This window comes from Procambarus clarkii, chromosome 8 (genome assembly GCF_040958095.1).
Source record: "Procambarus clarkii isolate CNS0578487 chromosome 8, FALCON_Pclarkii_2.0, whole genome shotgun sequence".
Taxonomy (NCBI): domain Eukaryota; kingdom Metazoa; phylum Arthropoda; class Malacostraca; order Decapoda; family Cambaridae; genus Procambarus; species Procambarus clarkii.
Window position 1 is genome coordinate 54,764,142 of NC_091157.1, and position 20,000 is coordinate 54,784,141.

Sequence of the window (20,000 nt, forward strand, 5' to 3'; positions counted from 1 at the left end):
GAGAGAGAGAGAGAGGAGAGAGAGAGAGAGAGAGAGAGAGGAGAGGAGAGAGGGGAGAGAGAGAGAGAGAGAGAGAGAGAGAGAGAGAGAGAGAGAAGAGAGAGAGAGAGAGAGAGAGAGAGAGAGAGAGAGAGAGGAGAGAGAGAGAGAGAGAGGGAGAGAGAGAGAGAGAGAGAGAGAGAGAGAGAGAGAGAGAGAGAGAGAGAGAGAGAGAGAGAGAGAGAGAGAGAGAGAGAGAGACTCTAACTACCTACAAGCTCTTGAAGAGAATAGATAAAGTTTATAAAGGTATCTTTTTATATGTAAAAGACGTATGATGTGAGTACATTACTACTGGGCATCGCACTTAATAGACCAGTCGAACTATTAGCATGACTATAATTCTTGCATCTGGTATATTATTACTAGAAGTATTCTTTAGGTTCTTGATAGTGTGAAGCGGCCTGGTCAGTATGGAGAAGGAAAAGGTCTCCGGCGACGATGGCTGCCACCAGAAGAAAACCAAGTCTGTCCGCTTCTAAGAAAATATCATCAGTCAGATGCACGTCCTCGAGGACTGGGCATACGAGAGTTGGGTGTTTAGGAAAGAGGGAAAGAACTCTTGCTCCGCAAGAGCAGAGCTGAACCCCCTCAAGCACAACTAGGTGAGTACACACATTATATCCTCACTGCAACCATCTTCACTACACACACTATTCTGTAACCATCTTCACTCCACACACTATACTGTAACCATCTTCACTCCACACACTATACTATAACCATCTTCACTCCACACACTATAATGTAACCATCTTTACAACACACACTATACTGTTACCATCTTCACAACACACACTATACTGTTACCATCTTCACAACACACACTGTTCTGTAACTATCTTCACAACACAAACTATAATGTAACAATCTTCAATTCACACACTATACTGTAACCATCTTCACAACACACACTATAACGTAACCATCTTCACTACACTGTATCCATCTTCACAATACACATTATAATGTAACCATCCTTACTACACACACTATACTGTAACCATCTTCACAACACACACACTATAATGTAACCATCTTCACTACACACACTATACTGTAACCATCTTCACAACACACACTATAATGTAACCATCTTCACTACATACACAATACTGTAACCGTCTTCACACAATACTGTAACCATCTTCACTACACACACACACACACACACTATACTGTAACTATCTTCACAGTAACCATCTTCACTACACACTATCATCACTACACACACTATACTGTAACTCTTCACTACACACTATCTTCATAGTAACCATCTTCACTACACTCTATCATCACTGCACACTATTTTCATTACACACTATTTTTTACTGTAACCATCTTCACTACACACTATCTTCACTGTAACCATCTTAACTACACACAAAAACTTCACAATAATCATTTTCAGTACACACAATATCTTCATTGTAATCATCTTTATTATACCATAGTTTCATCACTGTAACTTTACAACATACTACGCACTATCGCACTATCTTCACCACAGTAATCGTCTTAACTAATGACAACCCTCATCATTGTAACCGTACTTACTTCACACAACCTGAAACACTGTAACCATCTATACTGTAACGACCAGCCTCGTAACTGTAGCCATCTTCCATAAATACTTAAATTTCATCACCACCACCACAGAACACCCACCACCATCACTACACATCACCACCACACAACACCTACCGTCACTACAGAACACCACCACACAACAACTATCCTGACTACACATCACCACCACACAACACCTACCGTCACTACACATCACCACCACACAACACCTATCATCACTACACATTACCACCACACAATACCTACCATCACTACACATCACCACCAAACAACACCCACCTTCACTACACATCACCACCACACAGCACCTACCGTCATACACACATCCACCACACAACACCTACCGTTACTACACATCACCACCACACAACACCTACAATCACGACATATGATCATCCGAGAGTAGAAATTATCCAAACACTAAACACCACAAGCTAATGTGAACAGGACATCATTAGCACCATATGGGAAGTTACCAAACAAAAGAACGTCATTTAAAAATCTAAAATAAGAGGATTCTAAATCCACACATACTACATATGTGAGACCATTACCTGAGTATGCAGCGACAGCTGGGAACCCACACCTTATGAAGCATAAAAAAAACTTGGAAAAATGGTCGAAATTTTGCCACAGGATTAATTCCACAATTAAGAGTCTTCAGCTTCGAGTCAAAGACTTGTTGAAAAGAGAGAGAGAGAGAGAGAGAGAGAGAGAGAGAGAGAGAGAGAGAGAGAGAGAGAGAGAGAGAGAGAGAGAGAGAGAGAGAGAGAGAGAGAGAGAGAGGAGAGAGAGAGAGAGAGAGAGAGAGAGAGAGAGAGAGGAGAGAGAGAGAGAGAGAGAGAGAGAGAGAGAGAGAGAGAGAGAGAGAGAGAGAGAGAGAGAGAGAGGGAGAGGGAGAGAGAGAGAGAGAGAGAGAGAGAGAGAGAGAGAGAGAGAGAGAGAGAGAGAGAGAGAGAGAGAGGGAGAGAGAGAGAGAGAGAGAGAGAGAGAGAGAGAGAGAGAGAGAGAGAGAGAGGAGAGAGAGAGAGAGAGAGAGAGAGAGAGAGAGAGAGACTCTAACTACCTACAAGCTCTTGAAGAGAATAGATAAAGTTATAAAGGTATCTTATTTATGTAAAAGACGTATGATGTGAGTACATTACTACTGGGCATCGCACTTAATAGACCAGTCGAACTATTAGCATGACTATAATTCTTGCATCTGGTATATTATTACTAGAAGTATTCTTTAGGTTCTTGATAGTGTGAAGCGGCCTGGTCAGTATGGAGAAGGAAAAGGTCTCCGGCGACGATGGCTGCCACCAGAAGAAAACCAAGTCTGTCCGCTTCTAAGAAAATATCATCAGTCAGATGCACGTCCTCGAGGACTGGGCATACGAGAGTTGGGTGTTTAGGAAAGAGGGAAAGAACTCTTGCTCCGCAAGAGCAGAGCTGAACCCCCTCAAGCACAACTAGGTGAGTACACACATTATATCCTCACTGCAACCATCTTCACTACACACACTATTCTGTAACCATCTTCACTCCACACACTATACTGTAACCATCTTCACTCCACACACTATACTATAACCATCTTCACTCCACACACTATAATGTAACCATCTTTACAACACACACTATACTGTTACCATCTTCACAACACACACTATACTGTTACCATCTTCACAACACACACTGTTCTGTAACTATCTTCACAACACAAACTATAATGTAACAATCTTCAATTCACACACTATACTGTAACCATCTTCACAACACACACTATAACGTAACCATCTTCACTACACTGTATCCATCTTCACAATACACATTATAATGTAACCATCCTTACTACACACACTATACTGTAACCATCTTCACAACACACACACTATAATGTAACCATCTTCACTACACACACTATACTGTAACCATCTTCACAACACACACTATAATGTAACCATCTTCACTACATACACAATACTGTAACCGTCTTCACACAATACTGTAACCATCTTCACTACACACACACACACACACTATACTGTAACTATCTTCACAGTAACCATCTTCACTACACACTATCATCACTACACACACTATACTGTAACTCTTCACTACACACTATCTTCATAGTAACCATCTTCACTACACTCTATCATCACTGCACACTATTTTCATTACACACTATTTTTACTGTAACCATCTTCACTACACACTATCTTCACTGTAACCATCTTAACTACACACAAAAACTTCACAATAATCATTTTCAGTACACACAATATCTTCATTGTAATCATCTTTATTATACCATAGTTTCATCACTGTAACTTTACAACATACTACGCACTATCGCACTATCTTCACCACAGTAATCGTCTTAACTAATGACAACCCTCATCATTGTAACCGTACTTACTTCACACAACCTGAAACACTGTAACCATCTACTGTAACGACCAGCCTCGTAACTGTAGCCATCTTCCATAAATACTTAAATTTTCATCACCACCACCACAGAACACCCACCACCATCACTACACATCACCACCACACAACACCTACCGTCACTACAGAACACCACCACACAACAACTATCCTGACTACACATCACCACCACACAACACCTACCGTCACTACACATCACCACCACACAACACCTATCATCACTACACATTACCACCACACAATACCTACCATCACTACACATCACCACCAAACAACACCCACCTTCACTACACATCACCACCACACAGCACCTACCGTCATACACACATCCACCACACAACACCTACCGTTACTACACATCACACACACAACACCTACAATCACGACATATGATCATCCGAGAGTAGAAATTATCCAAACACTAAACACCACAAGCTAATGTGAACAGGACATCATTAGCACCATATGGAAGTTACCAAACAAAAGAACGTCATTTAAAAATCTAAAATAAGAGGATTCTAAATCCACACATACTACATATGAGACCATTACCTGAGTATGCAGCGACAGCTGGGAACCCACACCTTATGAAGCATAAAAAAAACTTGGAAAAATGGTCGAAATTTTGCCACAGGATTAATTCCACAATTAAGAGTCTTCAGCTTCGAGTCAAAGACTGTTGAAAAGAAGAAGAAGAGAGAGAAGAGAGAGAGAGAGAGAGAGAGAGAGAGAGAGAGAGAGGAGAGAGAGAAGAGAGAGAGAGAGAGAGAGAGAGAGAGAGGAAAGAGAGAGAGAGAGAGAGAGGAGAGAGAAGAGAGAGAGAGAGAGAGAGAGAGAGAGAGAGAGAGAGAGAGAGAGAGAGAGAGAGAGGAGGGAGAGGGAGAGGGAGAGGGAGGAAGAGAGAGAGAGAAGAGAGAGAGAGAGAGAGAAGAGAGAGAGAGAGAGAGAGAGAGAGAGAGAGAGAGAGGAGAGAGAGAGAGAGAGAGAGAGAGAGAGAGAGAGAGACTCTTAACTACCTACAAGCTCTTGAAGAGAATAGATAAAGTTTATAAAGGTATCTTATTTATATGTAAAAGACGTATGATGTGAGTACATTACTACTGGGCATCGCACTTAATAGACCAGTCGAACTATTAGCATGACTATAATTCTTGCATCTGGTATATTATTACTAGAAGTATTCTTTAGGTTCTTGATAGTGTGAAGCGGCCTGGTCAGTATGGAGAAGGAAAAGGTCTCCGGCGACGATGGCTGCCACCAGAAGAAAACCAAGTCTGTCCGCTTCTAAGAAAATATCATCAGTCAGATGCACGTCCTCGAGGACTGGGCATACGAGAGTTGGGTGTTTAGGAAAGAGGGAAAGAACTCTTGCTCCGCAAGAGCAGAGCTGAACCCCCTCAAGCACAACTAGGTGAGTACACACATTATATCCTCACTGCAACCATCTTCACTACACACACTATTCTGTAACCATCTTCACTCCACACACTATACTGTAACCATCTTCACTCCACACACTATACTATAACCATCTTCACTCCACACACTATAATGTAACCATCTTTACAACACACACTATACTGTTACCATCTTCACAACACACACTATACTGTTACCATCTTCACAACACACACTGTTCTGTAACTATCTTCACAACACAAACTATAATGTAACAATCTTCAATTCACACACTATACTGTAACCATCTTCACAACACACACTATAACGTAACCATCTTCACTACACTGTATCCATCTTCACAATACACATTATAATGTAACCATCCTTACTACACACACTATACTGTAACCATCTTCACAACACACACACTATAATGTAACCATCTTCACTACACACACTATACTGTAACCATCTTCACAACACACACTATAATGTAACCATCTTCACTACATACACAATACTGTAACCGTCTTCACACAATACTGTAACCATCTTCACTACACACACACACACACTATACTGTAACTATCTTCACAGTAACCATCTTCACTACACACTATCATCACTACACACACTATACTGTAACTCTTCACTACACACTATCTTCATAGTAACCATCTTCACTACACTCTATCATCACTGCACACTATTTTCATTACACACTATTTTTTACTGTAACCATCTTCACTACACACTATCTTCACTGTAACCATCTTAACTACACACAAAAACTTCACAATAATCATTTTCAGTACACACAATATCTTCATTGTAATCATCTTTATTATACCATAGTTTCATCACTGTAACTTTACAACATACTACGCACTATCGCACTATCTTCACCACAGTAATCGTCTTAACTAATGACAACCCTCATCATTGTAACCGTACTTACTTCACACAACCTGAAACACTGTAACCATCTATACTGTAACGACCAGCCTCGTAACTGTAGCCATCTTCCATAAATACTTAAATTTTCATCACCACCACCACAGAACACCCACCACCATCACTACACATCACCACCACACAACACCTACCGTCACTACAGAACACCACCACACAACAACTATCCTGACTACACATCACCACCACACAACACCTACCGTCACTACACATCACCACCACACAACACCTATCATCACTACACATTACCACCACACAATACCTACCATCACTACACATCACCACCAAACAACACCCACCTTCACTACACATCACCACCACACAGCACCTACCGTCACTACACATCCACCACACAACACCTACCGTTACTACACATCACCACCACACAACACCTACAATCACGACATATGATCATCCGAGAGTAGAAATTATCCAAACACTAAACACCACAAGCTAATGTGAACAGGACATCATTAGCACCATATGGGAAGTTACCAAACAAAAGAACGTCATTTAAAAATCTAAAATAAGAGGATTCTAAATCCACACATACTACATATGTGAGACCATTACCTGAGTATGCAGCGACAGCTGGGAACCCACACCTTATGAAGCATAAAAAAAACTTGGAAAAATGGTCGAAATTTTGCCACAGGATTAATTCCACAATTAAGAGTCTTCAGCTTCGAGTCAAAGACTTGTTGAAAAAGAGAGAGAGAGAGAGAGAGAGAGAGAGAGAGAGAGAGAGAGAGAGAGAGAGAGAGAGAGAGAGAGAGAGAGAGAGAGAGAGAGAGAGAGAGAGAGAGAGGAGAGAGAGAGAGAGAGAGAGAGAGGAGAGAGAGAGAGAGAGAGAGAGAGAGAAGAGAGAGAGAGAGAGGAGAGAGGAGAGGGAGAGGGAGAGGGAGAGAAGAGAGAAGAGAGAGAAGAGAGAGAGGGAGAGAGAGAGAGAGAGAGGAGAGAGAGAGAGAGAGAGAGAGAGAGAGAGAGAGAGAGAGAAGAGAGAGAGAGAGAGAGAGAGAGAGAGAGAGAGAGAGAGAGAGAGAGAGAGATAGAGAGAGAGAGAGAGAGAGAGAGGAGAGAGAGAGAGAGAGAGAGAGAGAGAGAGAGAGAGAGAGAGAGAGAGAGAGAGAGAGGAGAGAGAGAGAGAGAGAGAGAGAGAGGAGAAGAGAGGAGACAGAGAGAGAGAGAGAGAGAGAGAGAGAGAGAGAGAGAGAGAGAGAGAGAGAGAGGGAAGAGAGGGAGAGGAGAGAGAGAGAGAGAGAGAGAGAGAGAGAGAGAGAGAGAGAGAGAGAGAGAGAGAGAGAGAGAGAGAGAGAGAGAGAGAGAGAGAGAGAGAGAGAGAGAGAGAGAGCGAGAGAGAGAGAGAGAGAGAGAGAGAGAGAGAGAGAGAGAGAGAGAGAGAGAGACTCTGACCTACAAGGAGAGAATAGATAAAGATAAGGAATTTATATGAGACGTATGATGTGAGTACATTACTACTGGGCATCGCACTTAATAGACCAGTCGAACTATTAGCATGACTATAATTCTTGCATCTGGTATATTATTACTAGAAGTATTCTTTAGGTTCTTGATAGTGTGAAGCGGCCTGGTCAGTATGGAGAAGGAAAAGGTCTCCGGCGACGATGGCTGCCACCAGAAGAAAACCAAGTCTGTCCGCTTCTAAGAAAATATCATCAGTCAGATGCACGTCCTCGAGGACTGGGCATACGAGAGTTGGGTGTTTAGGAAAGAGGGAAAGAACTCTTGCTCCGCAAGAGCAGAGCTGAACCCCCTCAAGCACAACTAGGTGAGTACACACATTATATCCTCACTGCAACCATCTTCACTACACACACTATTCTGTAACCATCTTCACTCCACACTATACTGTAACCATCTTCACTCCACACTATACTATAACCATCTTCACTCCACACACTATATGTAACCATCTTTACAACACACACTATACTGTTACCATCTTCACAACACACACTATACTGTTACATCTTCACAACACACACTGTTCTGTAACTATCTTCACAACACAAACTATAATGTAACAATCTTCAATTCACACACTATACTGTAACCATCTTCACAACACACACTATAACGTAACCATCTTCACTACACTGTATCCATCTTCACAATACACATTATAATGTAACCATCCTTACTACACACACTATACTGTAACCATCTTCACAACACACACACTATAATGTAACCATCTTCACTACACACACTATACTGTAACCATCTTCACAACACACACTATAATGTAACCATCTTCACTACATACACAATACTGTAACCGTCTTCACACAATACTGTAACCATCTTCACTACACACACACACACACACACTATACTGTAACTATCTTCACAGTAACCATCTTCACTACACACTATCATCACTACACACACTATACTGTAACTCTTCACTACACACTATCTTCATAGTAACCATCTTCACTACACTCTATCATCACTGCACACTATTTTCATTACACACTATTTTTTACTGTAACCATCTTCACTACACACTATCTTCACTGTAACCATCTTAACTACACACAAAAACTTCACATAATCATTTTCAGTACACACAATATCTTCATTGTAATCATCTTTATTATACCATAGTTTCATCACTGTAACTTTACAACATACTACGCACTATCGCACTATCTTCACCACAGTAATCGTCTTAACTAATGACAACCCTCATCATTGTAACCGTACTTACTTCACACAACCTGAAACACTGTAACCATCTATACTGTAACGACCAGCCTCGTAACTGTAGCCATCTTCCATAAATACTTAAATTTTCATCACCACCACCACAGAACACCCACCACCATCACTACACATCACCACCACACAACACCTACCGTCATACAGAACACCACCACACAACAACTATCCTGACTACACATCACCACCACACAACACCTACCGTCACTACACATCACCACCACACAACACCTATCATCACTACACATTACCACCACACAATACCTACCATCACTACACATCACACCAAACAACACCCACCTTCACTACACATCACCACCACACAGCACCTACCGTCACTACACATCACCACACAACACCTACCGTTACTACACATCACCACCACACAACACCTACAATCACGACATATGATCATCCGAGAGTAGAAATTATCCAAACACTAACACCACAAGCTAATGTGAACAGGACATCATTAGCACCATATGGGAAGTTACCAACAAAAGAACGTCATTTAAAAATCTAAAATAAGAGGATTCTAAATCCACACATACTACATATGTGAGACCATTACCTGAGTATGCAGCGACAGCTGGGAACCCACACCTTATGAAGCATAAAAAAACTTGGAAAAATGGTCGAAATTTGCACAGGATTAATTCCACAATTAAGAGTCTTCAGCTTCGAGTCCAAGACTGTAGAAAAAGAGAGAGAGAGAGAGAGAGAGAGAGAGAGAGAGAGAGAGAGAGAGAGAGAGAGAGAGAGAGAGAGATAGAGAGAGAGAGAGAGAGAGTGGAAGAGAGAGAGAGAGAGGAGAGAGAGAGAGAGAGAGAGAGAGAGAGAGAGAGAGAGAGAGAGAGAGAGGAGAGAGAGGGAGAGGGAAGGGAGAGAGAGAGAGAGAGAAGAGAGAGAGAGAGAGAGAGAGAGATAGAGAGAGAGAGAGAGAGAGAGAGAGAGAGAGAGAGAGAGAGAGAGAGAGAGAGAGACTCTTAACTACCTACAAGCTCTGAAGAGAATAGATAAGATAAGGTATCTTATATATGTAAAGACGTATGATGTGAGTACATTACTACTGGGTATCGCACTTATAGACCAGTCGAACTATTAGCATGACTATAATTCTTGCATCTGGTATATTATTACTAGAAGTATTCTTTAGGTTCTTGATAGTGTGAAGCGGCCTGGTCAGTATGGAGAAGGAAAAGGTCTCCGGCGACGATGGCTGCCACCAGAAGAAAACCAAGTCTGTCCGCTTCTAAGAAAATATCATCAGTCAGATGCACGTCCTCGAGACTGGGCATACGAGAGTTGGGTGTTTAGGAAAGAGGGAAAACTCTTGCTCCGCAAGAGCAGAGCTGAACCCCCTCAAGCACAACTAGGTGAGTACACACATTATATCCTCACTGCAACCATCTTCACTACACACACTATTCTGTAACCATCTTCACTCCACACACTATACTGTAACCATCTTCACTCCACACACTATACTATAACCATCTTCACTCCACACACTATAATGTAACCATCTTTACAACACACACTATACTGTTACCATCTTCACAACACACACTATACTGTTACCATCTTCACACACACACTGTTCTGTAACTATCTTCACACACAAACTATAATGTAACAATCTTCAATTCACACACTATACTGTAACCATCTTCACAACACACACTATAACGTAACCATCTTCACTACACTGTATCCATCTTCACAATACACATTATAATGTAACCATCCTTACTACACACACTATACTGTAACCATCTTCACAACACACACTATAATGTAACCATCTTCACTACACACACTATACTGTAACCATCTTCACAACACACTATAATGTAACCATCTTCACTACATACACATACTGTAACCGTCTTCACACAATACTGTAACCATCTTCACTACCACACACACACACACACACTATACTGTAACTATCTCACAGTAACCATCTTCACTACACACTATCATCACTACACACACTATACTGTACTCTTCACTACACACTATCTTCATAGTAACCATCTTCACTACACTCTATCATCACTGCACACTATTTTCATTACACACTATTTTTTCTGTAACCATCTTCACTACACACTATCTTCACTGTAACCATCTTAACTACACACAAAAACTTCACTATAATCATTTTCAGTACACACAATATCTTCATTGTATCATCTTTATTATACCATAGTTTCATCACTGTAACTTTACAACATACTACGCACTATCGCACTATCTTCACACAGTAATCGTCTTAACTAATGACAACCCTCATCATTGTAACCGTACTTACTTCACACAACCTGAAACCTGTAACCATCTATACTGTAACGACCAGCCTCGTAACTGTAGCCATCTTCCATAAATACTTAAATTTTCATCACCACCACCACAGACACCACCACCATCACTACACATCACCACCACACAACACCTACCGTCACTACAGAACACCACCACACAACAACTATCCTGACTACCATCACCACCACACAACACCTACCGTCACTACACATCACCACCACACAACACCTATCATCACTATACATTACCACCACACAATACCTACCATCACTACACATCACCACCAAACAACACCCACCTTCACTACACATCACCACCACACAGCACCTACCGTCACTACACATCACCACCACACAACACCTACCGTTACTACACATCACCACCACACAACACCTACAATCACGACATATAATCATCCGAGAGTAGAAATTATCCAAACACTAAACACCACAAGCTTATGTGAACTGGACATCATTAGCACCATATGGGAAGTTACCAAACAAAAGAACGTCATTTAAAAATCTAAAATAAGAGGATTCTAAATCCACACATACTACATATGTGAGACCATTACCTGAGTATGCAGCGACAGCTGGGAACCCACACCTTATGAAGCATAAAAAAAACTTGGAAAAATGGTCGAAATTTTGCCACAGGATTATTCCACAATTAAGATCTTCAGCTTCGAGTCAAAGACTTGTTGAAAAAGAAGAGAGAGAGAGAGAGAGAGAGAGAGAGAGAGAGAGAGAGAGAGAGAGAGAGAAGAGAGAGAGAGAGAGAGAGAGAGAGAGAGAGAGAGAGAGAGTGAGAGAGAGAGAGAGAGAGGAGAGAGAAGAGAGAGAGAGAGAGAGAGAGAGAGAGAGAGAGAGAGAGAGTGGAGAGAGAGAGAGAGAGAGGAGAAGAGAGGAGAGAGAGAGAGAGAGAGAGAGAGAGAGAGAGAGAGAGAGAGAGAGAGAACATAAGAACATAAGAACATAAGAACAAAGGTAACTGCAGAAGGCCTATTGGCCCATACGAGGCAGCTCCTATTCTATAACCACCCAATCCCACTCATATACTTGTCCAACCCGTGCTTGAAACATCGAGGGACCCCACCTCCACAATCTTACGCGGCAATTGGTTCCACAAATCAACAACCCTGTTACTGAACCAGTATTTACCCAAGTCTTTCCTAAATCTAAACTTATCCAATTTATATCCATTGTTTCGTGTTCTGTCTTGTTGATACTTTTAATACCCTATTAATATCCCCCCGGTTATGTCCATTCATCCACTTGTAAACCTCTATCATGTCACCCCTACTCTTCGCCTTTCCAGTGAATGCAACTTAAGCTTTGTTAATCTTTCTTCATATGAAAGATTTCTAATTTGGGGAATTAACTTAGTCATCCTACGCTGGACACGTTCAAGTGAATTTATATCCATTCTATAATATGGCGACCAAACTGAACTGCATAATCTAAATGGGGCCTAACTAGAGCAAGATATAGCTTGAGAACCACACCAGGTGTCTTGTTACTACGCTGCGATTAATAAATCCAAGTGTCCGATTTGCCTTATTACGAACATTTATGCATTGATCCTTTTGTTTTAAATTCTTACTAATCATAACTCCCAGATCCCTTTCGCATCCGACTTCGCAATCACACACCATCTAGCTCGTATCTTGTAACTCTATCATCATTACCTAACCTCAGAACTTTACATTTATCAGCATTAAACTGCATCTGCCAATCCTTTGACCATTTCAAACCCATCTAGATCAACTTGAAGTGATAGTGAGTCCTCCTCCGAATTAATTTCCCTACCGATTTTCGTATCATCGCAATTTGCAAATGTTGCTACTCAAACCTGAATCTAAATCATTTATAATTATAAACAACAGAGGTCCCAGGACAGAGCCTTGAGGCACTCCACTTACAACATTTTCCCACTCTGACTTGATTCCATTTATACTAACTCTCTGTTTCCTTTGTATAGCCATGCCCTAATCCAGCTTAATATAGCACCCCCAATACCATGAGACTCTATCTTTTTAATCAGTCTTTCATGTGGCACTGTATCAAAAGCTCAGATACAGCTAAAAGAGAGAGAGAGAGATAGAGAGAGAGAGACAGAGAGAGAGAGAGAGAGAGAGTATGATGTGAGTACATTACTACTGGGTATCGCACTTAATAGACCAGTCGAACTATTAGCATGACTATAATTCTTGCATCTGGTATATTATTACTAGAAGTATTCTTTAGGTTCTTGATAGTGTGAAGCGGCCTGGTCAGTATGGAGAAGGAAAAGGTCTCCGGCGACGATGGCTGCCACCAGAAGAAAACCAAGTCTGTCCGCTTCTAAGAAAATATCATCAGTCAGATGCACGTCCTCGAGGACTGGGCATACGAGAGTTGGGTGTTTAGGAAAGAGGGAAAGAACTCTTGCTCCGCAAGAGCAGAGCTGAACCCCCTCAAGCACAACTAGGTGAGTACACACATTATATCCTCACTGCAACCATCTTCACTACACACACTATTCTGTAACCATCTTCACTCCACACACTATACTGTAACCATCTTCACTCCACACACTATACTATAACCATCTTCACTCCACACACTATAATGTAACCATCTTTACAACACACACTATACTGTTACCATCTTCACAACACACACTATACTGTTACCATCTTCACAACACACACTGTTCTGTAACTATCTTCACAACACAAACTATAATGTAACAATCTTCAATTCACACACTATACTGTAACCATCTTCACAACACACACTATAACGTAACCATCTTCACTACACTGTATCCATCTTCACAATACACATTATAATGTAACCATCCTTACTACACACACTATACTGTAACCATCTTCACAACACACACACTATAATGTAACCATCTTCACTACACACACTATACTGTAACCATCTTCACAACACACACTATAATGTAACCATCTTCACTACATACACAATACTGTAACCGTCTTCACACAATACTGTAACCATCTTCACTACACACACACACACACACACACTATACTGTAACTATCTTCACAGTAACCATCTTCACTACACACTATCATCACTACACACACTATACTGTAACTCTTCACTACACACTATCTTCATAGTAACCATCTTCACTACACTCTATCATCACTGCACACTATTTTCATTACACACTATTTTTTACTGTAACCATCTTCACTACACACTATCTTCACTGTAACCATCTTAACTACACACAAAAACTTCACATAATCATTTTCAGTACACACAATATCTTCATTGTAATCATCTTTATTATACCATAGTTTCATCACTGTAACTTTACAACATACTACGCACTATCGCACTATCTTCACCACAGTAATCGTCTTAACTAATGACAACCCTCATCATTGTAACCGTACTTACTTCACACAACCTGAAACACTGTAACCATCTATACTGTAACGACCAGCCTCGTAACTGTAGCCATCTTCCATAAATACTTAAATTTTCATCACCACCACCACAGAACACCCACCACCATCACTACACATCACCACCACACAACACCTACCGTCACTACAGAACACCACCACACAACAACTATCCTGACTACACATCACCACACACAACACCTACCGTCACTACACATCACCACCACACAAACCTATCATCACTACACATTACCACCACACAATACCTACCATCACTACACATCACCACCAAACAACACCCACCTTCACTACACATCACCACCACACAGCACCTACCGTCACTACACATCACCACCACACAACACCTACCGTTACTACACATCACCACCACACAACACCTACAATCACGACATATGATCATCCGAGAGTAGAAATTATCCAAACACTAAACACCACAAGCTAATGTGAACAGGACATCATTAGCACCATATGGGAAGTTACCAAACAAAAGAACGTCATTTAAAAATCTAAAATAAGAGGATTCTAAATCCACACATACTACATATGTGAGACCATTACCTGAGTATGCAGCGACAGCTGGGAACCCACACCTTATGAAGCATAAAAAAAACTTGGAAAAATGGTCGAAATTTTGCCACAGGATTAATTCCACAATTAAGAGTCTTCAGCTTCGAGTCAAAGACTTGTTGAAAAAGAGAGAGAGAGAGAGAGAGAGAGAGAGAGAGAGAGAGAGAGAGAGAGAGAGAGAGAGAGAGAGAGAGAGAGAGAGAGAGAGAGAGAGAGAGAGGAGAGAGAGAGAGAGAGAGAGAGAGAGAGAGAGAGAGAGAGAGAGAGAGAGAGAGAGAGAGAGAGAGAGAGAGAGAGAGAGAGAGAGAGAGAGAGAGAGAGAGAGAGAGAGTATGATGTGAGTACATTACTACTGGGCATCGCACTTAATAGACCAGTCGAACTATTAGCATGACTATAATTCTTGCATCTGGTATATTATTACTAGAAGTATTCTTTAGGTTCTTGATAGTGTGAAGCGGCCTGGTCAGTATGGAGAAGGAAAAGGTCTCCGGCGACGATGGCTGCCACCAGAAGAAAACCAAGTCTGTCCGCTTCTAAGAAAATATCATCAGTCAGATGCACGTCCTCGAGGACTGGGCATACGAGAGTTGGGTGTTTAGGAAAGAGGGAAAGAACTCTTGCTCCGCAAGAGCAGAGCTGAACCCCCTCAAGCACAACTAGGTGAGTACACACATTATATCCTCACTGCAACCATCTTCACTACACACACTATTCTGTAACCATCTTCACTCCACACACTATACTGTAACCATCTTCACTCCACACACTATACTATAACCATCTTCACTCCACACACTATAATGTAACCATCTTTACAACACACACTATACTGTTACCATCTTCACAACACACACTATACTGTTACCATCTTCACAACACACACTGTTCTGTAACTATCTTCACAACACAAACTATAATGTAACAATCTTCAATTCACACACTATACTGTAACCATCTTCACAACACACACTATAACGTAACCATCTTCACTACACTGTATCCATCTTCACAATACACATTATAATGTAACCATCCTTACTACACACACTATACTGTAACCATCTTCACAACACACACACTATAATGTAACCATCTTCACTACACACACTATACTGTAACCATCTTCACAACACACACTATAATGTAACCATCTTCACTACATACACAATACTGTAACCGTCTTCACACAATACTGTAACCATCTTCACTACACACACACACTATACTGTAACTATCTTCACAGTAACCATCTTCACTACACACTATCATCACTACACACACTATACTGTAACTCTTCACTACACACTATCTTCATAGTAACCATCTTCACTACACTCTATCATCACTGCACACTATTTTCATTACACACTATTTTTTACTGTAACCATCTTCACTACACACTATCTTCACTGTAACCATCTTAACTACACACAAAAACTTCACAATAATCATTTTCAGTACACACAATATCTTCATTGTAATCATCTTTATTATACCATAGTTTCATCACTGTAACTTTACAACATACTACGCACTATCGCACTATCTTCACCACAGTAATCGTCTTAACTAATGACAACCCTCATCATTGTAACCGTACTTACTTCACACAACCTGAAACACTGTAACCATCTATACTGTAACGACCAGCCTCGTAACTGTAGCCATCTTCCATAAATACTTAAATTTTCATCACCACCACCACAGAACACCCACCACCATCACTACACATCACCACCACACAACACCTACCGTCACTACAGAACACCACCACACAACAACTATCCTGACTACACATCACCACCACACAACACCTACCGTCACTACACATCACCACCACACAACACCTATCATCACTACACATTACCACCACACAACCTACCATCACTACACATCACCACCAAACAACACCCACCTTCACTACACATCACCACCACACAGCACCTACCGTCACTACACATCACCACCACACAACACCTACCGTTACTACACATCACCACCACACAACACCTACAATCACGACATATGATCATCCGAGAGTAGAAATTATCCAAACACTAAACACCACAAGCTAATGTGAACAGGACATCATTAGCACCATATGGGAAGTTACCAAACAAAAGAACGTCATTTAAAAATCTAAAATAAGAGGATTCTAAATCCACACATACTACATATGTGAGACCATTACCTGAGTATGCAGCGACAGCTGGGAACCCACACCTTATGAAGCATAAAAAAAACTTGGAAAAATGGTCGAAATTTTGCCACAGGATTAATTCCACAATTAAGAGTCTTCAGCTTCGAGTCAAAGACTTGTTGAAAAAGAGAGAGAGAGAGAGAGAGAGAGAGAGAGAGAGAGAGAGAGAGAGAGAGAGAGAGAGAGAGAGAGAGAGAGAGAGAGAGAGAGAGAGAGAGAGAGAGAGAGAGAGAGAGAGAGAGAGAGAGAGAGAGAGAGAGAGAGAGAGAGAGAGAGAGAGAGAGAGAGAGAGAGAGAGAGAGAGAGAGAGAGAGAGAGAGAGAGAGAGAGAGAGAGAGAGAGAGAGAGAGAGAGAGAGAGAGAGAGAGAGAGAGAGAGAGAGAGAGAGAGAGAGAGAGAGAGAGAGAGAGAGAGAGAGAGAGAGAGAGAGAGAGAGAGAGAGTATGATGTGAGTACATTACTACTGGGCATCGCACTTAATAGACCAGTCGAACTATTAGCATGACTATAATTCTTGCATCTGGTATATTATTACTAGAAGTATTCTTTAGGTTCTTGATAGTGTGAAGCGGCCTGGTCAGTATGGAGAAGGAAAAGGTCTCCGGCGACGATGGCTGCCACCAGAAGAAAACCAAGTCTGTCCGCTTCTAAGAAAATATCATCAGTCAGATGCACGTCCTCGAGGACTGGGCATACGAGAGTTGGGTGTTTAGGAAAGAGGGAAAGAACTCTTGCTCCGCAAGAGCAGAGCTGAACCCCCTCAAGCACAACTAGGTGAGTACACACATTATATCCTCACTGCAACCATCTTCACTACACACACTATTCTGTAACCATCTTCACTCCACACACTATACTGTAACCATCTTCACTCCACACACTATACTATAACCATCTTCACTCCACACACTATAATGTAACCATCTTTACAACACACACTATACTGTTACCATCTTCACAACACACACTATACTGTTACCATCTTCACAACACACACTGTTCTGTAACTATCTTCACAACACAAACTATAATGTAACAATCTTCAATTCACACACTATACTGTAACCATCTTCACAACACACACTATAACGTAACCATCTTCACTACACTGTATCCATCTTCACAATACACATTATAATGTAACCATCCTTACTACACACACTATACTGTAACCATCTTCACAACACACACACTATAATGTAACCATCTTCACTACACACACTATACTGTAACCATCTTCACAACACACACTATAATGTAACCATCTTCACTACATACACAATACTGTAACCGTCTTCACACAATACTGTAACCATCTTCACTACACACACACACACACACACTATACTGTAACTATCTTCACAGTAACCATCTTCACTACACACTATCATCACTACACACACTATACTGTAACTCTTCACTACACACTATCTTCATAGTAACCATCTTCACTACACTCTATCATCACTGCACACTATTTTCATTACACACTATTTTTTACTGTAACCATCTTCACTACACACTATCTTCACTGTAACCATCTTAACTACACACAAAAACTTCACAATAATCATTTTCAGTACACACAATATCTTCATTGTAATCATCTTTATTATACCATAGTTTCATCACTGTAACTTTACAACATACTACGCACTATCGCACTATCTTCACCACAGTAATCGTCTTAACTAATGACAACCCTCATCATTGTAACCGTACTTACTTCACACAACCTGAAACACTGTAACCATCTATACTGTAACGACCAGCCTCGTAACTGTAGCCATCTTCCATAAATACTTAAATTTTCATCACCACCACCACAGAACACCCACCACCATCACTACACATCACCACCACACAACACCTACCGTCACTACAGAACACCACCACACAACAACTATCCTGACTACACATCACCACCACACAACACCTACCGTCACTACACATCACCACCACACAACACCTATCATCACTACACATTACCACCACACAATACCTACCATCACTACACATCACCACCAAACAACACCCACCTTCACTACACATCACCACCACACAGCACCTACCGTCACTACACATCACCACCACACAACACCTACCGTTACTACACATCACCACCACACAACACCTACAATCACGACATATGATCATCCGAGAGTAGAAATTATCCAAACACTAAACACCACAAGCTAATGTGAACAGGACATCATTAGCACCATATGGGAAGTTACCAAACAAAAGAACGTCATTTAAAAATCTAAA